An 11004-nucleotide genomic window follows, 5' to 3' on the forward strand; every position below is an offset into this window, starting at 1 on the left:
TGAGTTATAGGAGAATTAATTAACAATTGGATTACTAATTGGCTCAATTTGATTGAGCAATGGGGCTTGCATCAAGTCTAATTGAATTAGATTCAATTTAACTTGACATGGATTTGATTTGATCAAACCTAATTAGATTATGAGATACCAAATTATATGGAAGAATAATTTCTTATTTGATTAAGATTTGGGTTTAACCTAATTCTTAATTAGATTAAGATTTAACTAAGAGGTTTTAGAATTCCTATTTGGACTAGGAATCCTCCTCTAATTAGGTGACATCTAATTTCTAATTGGATTAAATTTTAATTTAAATAGTTTGGGCTCCTAATCAGATTAAGATTTTAATCTATTTGGATCTATTCAAGTTCTAATATGATTAGTATTGATTAGAGTTTTATTTATTTTAAATCAGCCACCTAAAGAGGAGTCCTAAGTGGTTAGGACTCTACCTCTCCTTGCACCATTATGAAACCCCATAAGGATGCCACATATACCCAACGCCTCTCTTCTCCTTTTGCGTGTAAGAATTCATGGAAAACTCTTTTTCTCTGTGACCTATATGGGTGCAAAAAGGAGATAATATTTGGGTGGCATCATATGCAAGAGTCCTAGGATAGTTGGACTCTTATTTCCTACCTAAAACCTAACTCTCTTCCTATTTAAACATATGATAAGAAAGGGGCAGCAACCAACCTGATGAACATCAGATTTTGGAAGCCAAAACACAAGAGGCAAGTGTGGAAACATAGGAGAAGAGAAGGCACAGCATCAAGGGAAGGGGTGAGGTTTGTTTTGCCTAGATCTCTTCTTTCTTACAAACAACCAATGGTTGGTTGTTTGGGTCTTCTCTCCCTCTTTTGTCCAAGTTTGGACATGGATTTTTTTTTCTCCTCTTTGTCCAAGAGTTGGACATATATTCTTAGATCTCTAGCGTAGAGATCATGTGTATGGGTTTTAGAAAGAAAGAAAAGAAAGTGTTCTTCTCATGATCTCTAGCATAGAGATTGTCATCCTCCTATTCTCTTCATCTTCTCTAAGAGAGTCTTGAGAGAAATGAAAAGTTTTCAACCATCAAGATACGATCTCTGTAAGGAAGCTAGCACCCCAATGAGATCAAGAAGCTTTTGATCAGATCAAAGTCTCGTGTGGATATCCGTAGAGGTCAGATACTTGTGCAATTTCAAGGGACCTTCAGAAGACATCCACGATCATCAATTCGCGGTGTAGATCGACCCGTGCCAAAGTATAAAGATTAGATCTTTTCTATTTATTTTTCTCTATTTAATTTTTGTATCTGAATCTTATCTCACATATATAGATCTTATTTTATGATTTTTAGATTTGATCTTATGCATGCTTAGATTAAATTAGATTTAATCTAAATTTTAATTTTTGCTGTATACTTATTTTTAAATTTTTGCATGCATGAAACCATAAAAATCTAACAAAGTCATCATTGGCTGTTTCACCTTTTCTTTTAAAAGGTGACTTAGTCATCTTACCAAGTAGACAGGACTCACAAATTGGCAATGATTCACAATCATCTATCTCAAGGATACATTCCTTGATCAACCTGTCAATCCTACTCTTGTTCATATGACCAAGCTTACAATGCCAAAGGTAGGATTCATTGATATTATCTAATTTAGGATATTTACTGGATGTGTACATTACACCAACAGACCATGACATTATGTATATATCATGTTTTAATTATCCACATATAATTATAGTATCATTTATAATGATATCACAAAAATCATCCTTTATTATAAACTTGAAACCAAATTTGGCCAAAAAGCCTACAGAGATAGCATTCATCAAAAAGAGGAACAATAATGATAATCATCTAATATGACACTACTAGACTCGAAGACAAGCTACAAAGCTTTCAAGGCCAGAACTGGAATAAGACTTTCATCTCTAACATTAAGGAATCGCTCGCCCTCTCGAAACTTCCTACTTACTTGTAGTCTCTACAATAAATTACATATATTAATCAGACTTTCTATATCTAATACCCAGATAGTAGTATCACAAATAGAAAAATTACAAGATGTTATCATATAAGTACTTTGTGAAGTAACCGTTTGCTTCTTCCTCTTGTTCTTAGGCCTGTTTGTGTCTAGGGTGGCTATATAAGTAGGATAATTCCTCTTCCAATGATCCAGCTTCTTACAGAAGAAGTATTTTGCCTAGCTCTTATCAACTTTTGATGTTTTACTCTGCTTAAGATCGGTGGCATGAGATTTTTGCACCTTCTTCTTCTTTCCTCTTCTAGAGGATCGACGACCTGCTGATTAACCTCCCACTAAATTCATCAGTTCCTTCTATAGCTGGTGATCCTTCTCAAAAGTCTGTAGTAATCCTAGCAAATCATGGTAGTTCATTACAAATTTTATCATTCTGTAATGACTGAGAAAGGATAGATAGGATTTCGGTAGTGAATTGAGAATAGCATCCTTGCCTAACTGTTTATGCAATGAAAAGCCAAGTTTGCTCAGACGTTCAGTCTGCTCAATCATGTTCAGTACATGATCGGTGACTAAAGTCTCCTCTCATATATGGGCATTGAACACTGCACAGGAGATTTTATGTCTCTCCGCATCCTCAAAGGTGCCAAAGAACTCATTCAACATTTGAATGATCTCTTCAGACTGTGCATCCTCGAACTTATAGCTAAGTTCATCATTCATAGCTGCCCTCATCACACAATGCATAGTCATTTGATCATTCAGCCACTTCACGTAAGTGTCTCTCATGACACGAGGAGCATTTGCAACAGATTTTTTAGGTGCCTCATCCATAAGGATGTACAAAATCCTCTCATACTCTAAGACAATCTTCAACTTTTGATACTAGCTATCAAAGTTGGGTCCGATGAACTTGTCGCTATCCAACAGCGAACGGAGGAACAATATGTTGGCTATAACTAAAAGAAAAAATACAAGTCTATTAGTATATGAATTACTTTTTAATTTCAAAGACATGGACTTTAGTCTAAAGGTTCTCTCACTATTTTAACAAATTGGTAGCCTCTTCCTCCAACTCGAAGAATTATATTAATTTCTTAGTGGGTACTAGAATCTACAAAGCCTATATTCGGGTCCGAGTGTGACTCGGCCAATCCTAGTGCATTCATGGGTAGGTTCATAATCAATTATTTCTCAAAACAACTTCTAGCAATTAGATTTTGCCCCAGGCATCCCTTCAGCAGGTGTGTGGTGCCTCCACTGAAAATCTTAATTAGATCCAATCACTAATATGACAATATCAAGTGCATTCAACAAATGGATGTTCAGACCTGAGTGTGGCTCGACCAACCTGAGCATTGATCTAAAGGTATAACATGATGGTCATATAATGGATGATAATTCTAATACGTAATAGACATCAGGCATGTGGCACCTCCAATGCCTATTTAGAATATTGGACTCATTATCACGTACCTTAAAGGGAGGCTATGAATAAATTATTTCATAACTGTATCATTTTATGGACCTAATAATTTAGAAATTTTGATTTCGTTGACCTAAGAATAAGAGAAGTTTACCTGCAAGTTGTAAATCCTTCCACTGCTTCATCAAGTCATATAGAGGAGTAAACACAAGCTGGTCTAAAGACACCTAAATCAGTCACACTGATTAACCTTGATGGCATGGGTCTGCTCGAATCGACTAGTGATCTAATCAAAACATAATCTATCTTATCAATCAGGTAACTGAGATCAGCAGGAGGGATATGTCGTTAACTCGTCATAGATGCATCTAGGTGAGTAGCTTCCAATTAAAAATCACTTGATCAAATCTGCCAAACTTACCTTAGACACTAACTGGTTAATTAGTTTCAATTTGGTCTACCAGAAGATTCAGGCTCAATGACGGAGCCATGATCATAGTCCATTTATTAGAGTCAAACACATGGACTTGATCAAATTTTAATTGTTGAGATTGATTTAGAGAAATTCTGATCTAATTTAATTCAATACGATTAGATTTAACCAATTTCTCTACTTGATCCATATATATTTCTAACCCTAGGTCTAACTCATTAGAAGAACCTGATTCAAGCTAACCCTTTAGTCATCGATTTATATGATATCTTAATGATCTTTAATTCTCAAATCTAGATTATTCAAATTTAATTCAAAATTAAGTATGTGAAATGTGTGTTTCAGTCTGTAGAACTATTCTATCAGGATTTCAAGTGAAGCATACCATATATTTTAATTCATAAAAATAAATTTTTATAATATTTTAATAATTAAATATGCATAGGTATAATCTAAACTTCATACATACATCTCATACATCATGATAATTTTTAGATCAATACTAATTACGTCTTATGTAACATGCTATTCAGATTCTAAAATAATTTTATAGCTAAATTTATCTTATTATAATGAATCATAAATCACTTTAGATCTAATCTAAATATATTTATGATTAAAATAATTCATAAAAATCTGTTCATTTTTTTTCTTCATGAAATTGGATCACAATGACACTCCTACACACATAAGAGAACCTATCGAATAGGCAAAAGAGAGATTAATCTCTTCGATCTCTTATGATCGAATATTTTGGTGATCTCATCAATCTGAGTACTAGGCTACTAAGATCTAAAATCTATTTTCATAAGCAATCACCTCAATATATAATTTTTGATAAAATAGTTTATGTTCTTCATGTTCTTATCAATCATGTTCTTCATCTAACCTAATTAGATTTGATACATCATATACACCATATCAGATCTGAAATATATCTCATACCAATTATAAAATATTAATTTTATATTTGATGTCATATAAAAAATTAATTAGATACAAACATGAATGCATAAGGATTAAATTTTTGATTAAATCTATTTTGGTGTAGTGCTGAATTTCATTAGAGTTTAAATTTAAATATCCATCAAAATAGATCCAATTCATATATAAAATAAGTCGAACTTCTTAATAAAAATAATAATATTAAAATTTTATTAAAATAAATTTAAAATAGATTTAATTCATATTGTTATTTCATCAAAAAATCAGTAATAGCAAAATTCTGTTATAACAAACTTATAACAATCTTAATCAATCATTGATTAGAATCATCTAATCCAATCAAAATCAGATCAAAAATTTTATTTAAATAAATTTAAATTAAATTTAATATCTAACATAAAATTTTAATTATATATTGTTGGTGCAAAAATCCGCTTGCACCGGAGAAGCTGGAGTCGAGGGAGTCGCGGTCGCCGCCGGGACCTGCAAAAAAAGTCTAAACCGGAGGTGGGGTTGCTCCGGCAAGATCCTCCGACGCTCAAGTCAGTTCTCTACCTCAACATGAATGGAGCGCTCGAACAAAAATTTTAGTAGAGTTTCTAGGTAAAAACAAGAGCTTATGGAATAACGTATCTGGGGTTCCCCTTTTATAGGCGGAGGGGGCAACAAACTGATAGTGACGCCTGTAATCGTCTGGCAGTCGGTCGTCCATAGTCAGGAAAAGTTTATTGCGGAGAGTAGTGGGGTGGACCCGTGGCTATTACCGGGGCGTGCCACGTGGAGTCTGCCACGAGAAGCGGAGCGGCGTCCGTTGTCGCGACCTGCCAGAGGATAGAAGAATCGCGCGGTATCCGTCGCAGGAAGTAGAGCAGGACCGTGGCCATTATTACGACCTGCCAAGGAGTGATGGAGCTGCATGGAATCCATCGCAGGAGGTGGAGCAGGGTCATGGAGTGATGGAGCCACGTGGAATCTGCCGCAGGGAATGGAACAGAATCGTGGCTGTTACTGCAGCGCGCCAGGGGGCGAAGGTCTGTCGGCTGAAGTCCGGCTAGAGTGTCTGGCGGAGAGAGTAGTTAGCCATCTGTCCAAGAGGAGCTCGAAATCCAGCTTTCGCAGGAGTTCGGATGGAGTCTTCCTTCAGTCACTGCCGGGGGTGGAGCCCGGCTCTCGTAGGAGCCCGGGCGGAGCTTACCAGCAGTTGAAGTTGGTGACAGAGCCCGGCTCCCGTAGGAGTCCGGGCGGAGACTTCCTGTAGTTAAAGTCAGGTGCGGAGCCCGGCTCCCATAGAGTCCGAACGGAGCTTACCAGCGGTTGAAGTTGGTGACGGAGCCCGTACCCGTAGGAGTCCGGACGGAGTCCTCCTTGCGATCGAAGTCATGGACGGAGCCCGGCTCCCGTAGGAGTCCGGGCGGTTGAAGTTGGTGACGGAGCCCGGCTCCCATAAGAGTCTGGGCGGAGACCTCCTTGCGGTCGAAGTCATGGACGGAGCCCGGCTCCCGTAGGAGTCCAGGCGGTTGAAGTTGGTGACGGAGCCTGGCTCCCGTGGGAGTCCGAGCGGAGTCCTCCTTGCGGTCGAAGTCGCAGACGGAGCCCGGCTCCCGTAGGAGTCCGGGCGGTTGAAGTTGGTGACGGAGCCCGACTCCCGTAGGAGTCCGAGCGGAGCCCTCCTTGCAGTCGAAGTCGTGGACAGAGCCCGGCTCTCGTAGGAGTCCGGGCGGTTGAAGTTGGTGATGGAGCCTGGCTCCCGTGGGAGTCCGGGCGGAGTCCTCCTTGCGGTCAAAGTCATGGATGGAGCCCGGCTCCTGTAGGAGTCCGGGCGGAGTCTTCCTGCAGTTAAAGTCAGGTGCAGAGCCCAGCTCCCGTAGGAGTCCGGACGGAGCTTACCAGTGGTTAAAGTTGGTGATGGAGCCCGGCTCCCGTAGGAATCCGGGCGGAGTCCTCCTTACGGTCGAAGTCGTGGATGGAGCCCGGCTCCCGTAGGAGTCCGAGCGGAGTCTTCCTGCTGTTAAAGTCAGGTGCGGAGCTCGGCTCCCGTAGGAGTCCAGACGGAGCTTACCAGCGATTGAAGTTGGTGACGGAGCCCGGCTCCCGTAGGAGTCTGAGCAGAGTCCTCCTTACGGTCGAAGTCATGGATGGAGCCCGGCTCCCGTAGGAGTACGGGCGGAGTCTTCCTGCAGTTAAAGTGAGGTGCGAGCCTGGCTCCCGTAGGAGTCCGGACGGAGCTTACCAGCGGTTGAAGTTCATGACGGAGCCCGGCTCCCATAGGAGTCCGGATGGAGTCCTCCTTACGGTCGAAGTCGTGGACGGAGCCCGGCTCCCGTAGGAGTCCGGACAGAGTCTTCCTGCAGTTGAAGTCAGGTGCAGAGCCCAGCTCCCGTAGGAGTCCGGACGGAGCTTACCAGTGGTTGAAGTTGGTGATGGAGCCCGACTCTCGTAGGAGTCTGGGTGGAGTCCTCCTTACGATCGAAGTCATGGACGGAGCCCGGCTCCCGTAGGAGTCCGGGCGGAGTCTTCCTGCAGTTAAAGTCAGGTGCGGAGCTCGGCTCCCGTAGGAGTCCGGACGGAGCTTACCAGTGGTTGAAGTTGGTGACGGAGCCCGGCTCCCGTAGGAGTCCGGGCGGAGTCCTCCTTACGGTCGAAGTCATGGACGGAGCCCGGCTCTCGTAGGAGTCTGGGCAGAGTCTTCCTGCAGTTAAAGTCAGGTGCGGAGCCCAACTCCCGTTGGAGTCCGGACGGAGCTTACCAGTGGTTGAAGTTGGTGATGGAGCCCGACTCCCGTAGGAGTCCGGCGGAGTCTTCCTTACGGTCGAAGTCATGGACGGAGCCCAGCTCCCGTAGGAGTCCAGGCGGTTGAAGTTGGTGACGGAGCCCGGCTCCCATAGGAGTCCGGGCGGAGTCCTCCTTGCGGTCGAAGTTGTGGACGGAGCCCGGCTCCCGTAGGAGTCCGATCGGTTGAAGTTGGTGATGGAGCCCGGCTCCCGTGGGAGTCCGGGTGGAGTCCTCCTTGCGGTCGAAGTCGTGGATGGAGCCCGGCTCCCGTAGGAGTCTGGGTGGTTGAAGTTGGTGATGGAGCCCAGCTCCCGTAGGAGTCCGGGCGGAGCCCTCATTGCGGTCGAAGTCATGGACGGAGCCCGGCTCCCGTAGGAGTCTGGGCGGTTGAAGTTGGTGACGGAGCCCGACTCCCGTGGGAGTCCGGGCGGAGTCCTCCTTGCGATCGAAGTCATGGACGGAGCCTGGCTCCCGCAGGAGTCCGGGTGGAGTCTTCCTGCAGTTAAAGTCAGGTGCGGAGCCCGGCTCCCGTAGGAGTCCGGACGGAGCTTACCAGCGATCGAAGTTGGTGATGGAGCCCGGCTCCCGTTGGACTCCGGGCGGAGTCCACCTTACGGTCGAAGTCATGGATGGAGCCCGACTCCCGTATGAGTCTGGGCGGAGTCTTCCTGCAGTTAAAGTCAGGTGCGGGGCCCGACTCCCGTAGGAGTCCGGACGGAGCTTACCAGCGGTTGAAGTTGGTGATGGAGCCCGACTCCGTAGGAGTTCGGGCAGAGTCCTCCTTACGGTCGAAGTCATGGACGGAGCCCGGCTCCCGTAGGAGTCCGGGCGGAGTCGTCCTGCAGTTAAAGTCAGGTGCGGAGCCCGGCTCTCATAGGAGTCTGGACGAAGCTTACCAACGGTTGAAGTTGGTGACGGAGCCCGGCTCCCGTAGGAGTCCGGGCGGAGTCCTCCTTACAGTCGAAGTCGTGGATGGAGCCTGGCTCTCGTAGGAGTCCGGGCGGAGTCTTCCTGCAGTTAAAGTCAGGTGCGGAGCCTGGCTCCCGTAGGAGTCCGGACGGAGCTTACCAGCTGTTGAAGTTGGTGACAGAGCCCGACTCCCGTAGGAGTCTTGGCGGAGTCCTCCTTACGGTCGAAGTCGTGGATGGAGCCCGACTCCCGTAGGAGTCCGGGCAGAGTCTTCCTGCAGTTAAAGTCAGGTGCGGAGCCCGGCTCCCGTAGGAGTCCGGACGGAGCTTACCAATGGTTGAAGTTGGTGACGGAGTCTGGCTCCCGTAGGAGTCCAGGCGGAGTCCTCCTTACGGTCGAAGTCGTGGACGGAGCCCGGCTCCCGTAGGAGTCCAGACGAAGCTTACCAACGGTTGAAGTTGGTGACGGAGCCCAGCTCCCGTAGGAGTTTGGGCGGAGTCCTCCTTACTGTCGAAGTCGTGGACAGAGCCCGGCTCCCATAGTAGTCCGGGCAGAGTCTTCCTTCGGTTGAAGTCGGGGACGGAGCCTGCAAGGGTCAATCCCGCTGAGAACTTCGGCTATTGGTATTTTATACCCAACACCAGTCTCTCTACTTTCGAGTTTGAATTTTAAATGAAGAAAGTACAGAGAGATTGGCATAGCCAAAGTTGTCCCCTCGAATCCTGCGCACGACCGCCCCCAGATATTTTGGCATTAAATGTGCGCGTGCTGGAGTCTTTTCGAATCGGGGCGATACGAAGGGACCCTTCAAAATTTTTGCTGGTACACTGGCCCAGGTACGGCGCAATAATGGCCCTGCCAACCGTCAGCCACTTTTAGCCACCTTCCGTGGCGAGTGGGACATGTGTCGAGCACTGCCGGCCTAGGGGGATTCACGATCATTATGGCGCCGGATCCCAGGGTCTATTTAAACCCGTCCTCCCACCTTTAGGGGCCCTATTCCGCTCCAAAGTTCTACCAGTATCTGCCCTTCCTTCGAGAGTCCCGTTTCGATTGGCATCTTCTCGGGCCATAGGCACCCTTCGAGTCATCCCTATCCTTGCCCCTCTGCATCCCTCTGAGCGATCTAGGTTAGTCCCAGAACCTTCATCTTTCTTCCCGCCACTTAGGGGCCTTTTCTTTGCCATTTTTTTCTTTTTCTATTGTATTCCTTTGAGTTAGTCTCCTCTGGCCTCCCGTCCTTTGTCCTGTCCATCTTCTTTGGGATCTGTAGAGTCTTCATTCAAAGTTATTCAAAATGTCTTCTGGCTCTTCCGCTCCCAGCGGTTTCGGGAGTTCTTCCGCCTCAACCCCCCAGGTCCCTCGTTCTGTAGATGAACCCGCATCTGGGGCTGGGCCTCGCTCGATTTTTGCGCCGGACGCCATTCCATGCTCTCTGACTCCGGATGAACTCCTTCTGATAAGGGTTCAGTATGGAGTTCCTCCAGAGTATGACCTGGAGCTGCCTGGCCCGTCCGACCGGGCTAGCACTCCCCCACCCGATCATTTTTGCCTGTATCAGGAGGCATTTCATGCCGGACTCTGGCTTCCGCTTCCGTCCTTTGTTGTCATCCTCTTCCGCTTCTTAGACATCTCTTTGGCTTCTGTTGCTCCGAATTCTTTTAGGTTTTTGATAGGGTTTCTCTCCCTTCTGTCCGTCGGGCCCCCAGCCTGGGGGAGGATGACCTCCAAGCTGCCCGGAAGCTTCTCGCCTATTCCGCCCCTTCCCTTCCCAACCTTCTGAGGGAGTAATTTTTGTTCAACATTGGCCTGAGCCCCCAGGATCCTGCGAGTACTTCATCTTTTCCTTTCTCTTCTTTTTCTCCTGTCCTTCTTCTTTCTCTTTTCTTTCTCTTTCTTCTTTTTTTTTTGTGCCACTCCTTTTTCATTCTATTACTGATTTCTGATCTCTCTTCTCTTTCTTTTTCTCTTTTTTCTCTCTTTTCTTTTTTTTTCTTTTTTTTTTTTAAGGAATGGACGCCGAAGCAGCACGGATGCTTGCCAGGGGCCTCAAGGCCCACAAAAGAAAGGGTGCCGCGGCCTCCGGATCGGCAAAGAGGGTCAAGGCGGAGGAGTCGAGCTTGGCCGCGCCCATCCAGGCGGCTCCAGCGATCAACATTCCCTCAGACGCCGAACCTACGGCCCCCCGGGCTTCTTCGAGGAGTCCACCGATTGGGGCTACCGTTTCGGGGGTCCACCCCATGGAGGCGCCCATAGTCGAGAGGGGGAAGAGAAGGAAGTCGGTGGCCCGCAGGGTGAGTAGCCGCTGAGCCACCGCAGATGAGTCCCTCTATTCCGAAGAGGAGCCGGAGAATCCCTTTAACGACAGGGACTTGATCAGGCGGTTGATCGACGGCTGCATCCTGCCCGAAGTCGTCGAGAGGATCGACCACACCGATCCTGAGCAGCGGGTCTGGGACTCCCTAGGGTCCTTCCTCGAGGTAAACAAATCTTCTTTTAACCGGCCATTCGGCCCTTGTTCTGATCCCCTTATCGCCCTTGCA

Source organism: Elaeis guineensis, chromosome 8 (genome assembly GCF_000442705.2).
Source record: "Elaeis guineensis isolate ETL-2024a chromosome 8, EG11, whole genome shotgun sequence".
NCBI classification, from domain to species: domain Eukaryota; kingdom Viridiplantae; phylum Streptophyta; class Magnoliopsida; order Arecales; family Arecaceae; genus Elaeis; species Elaeis guineensis.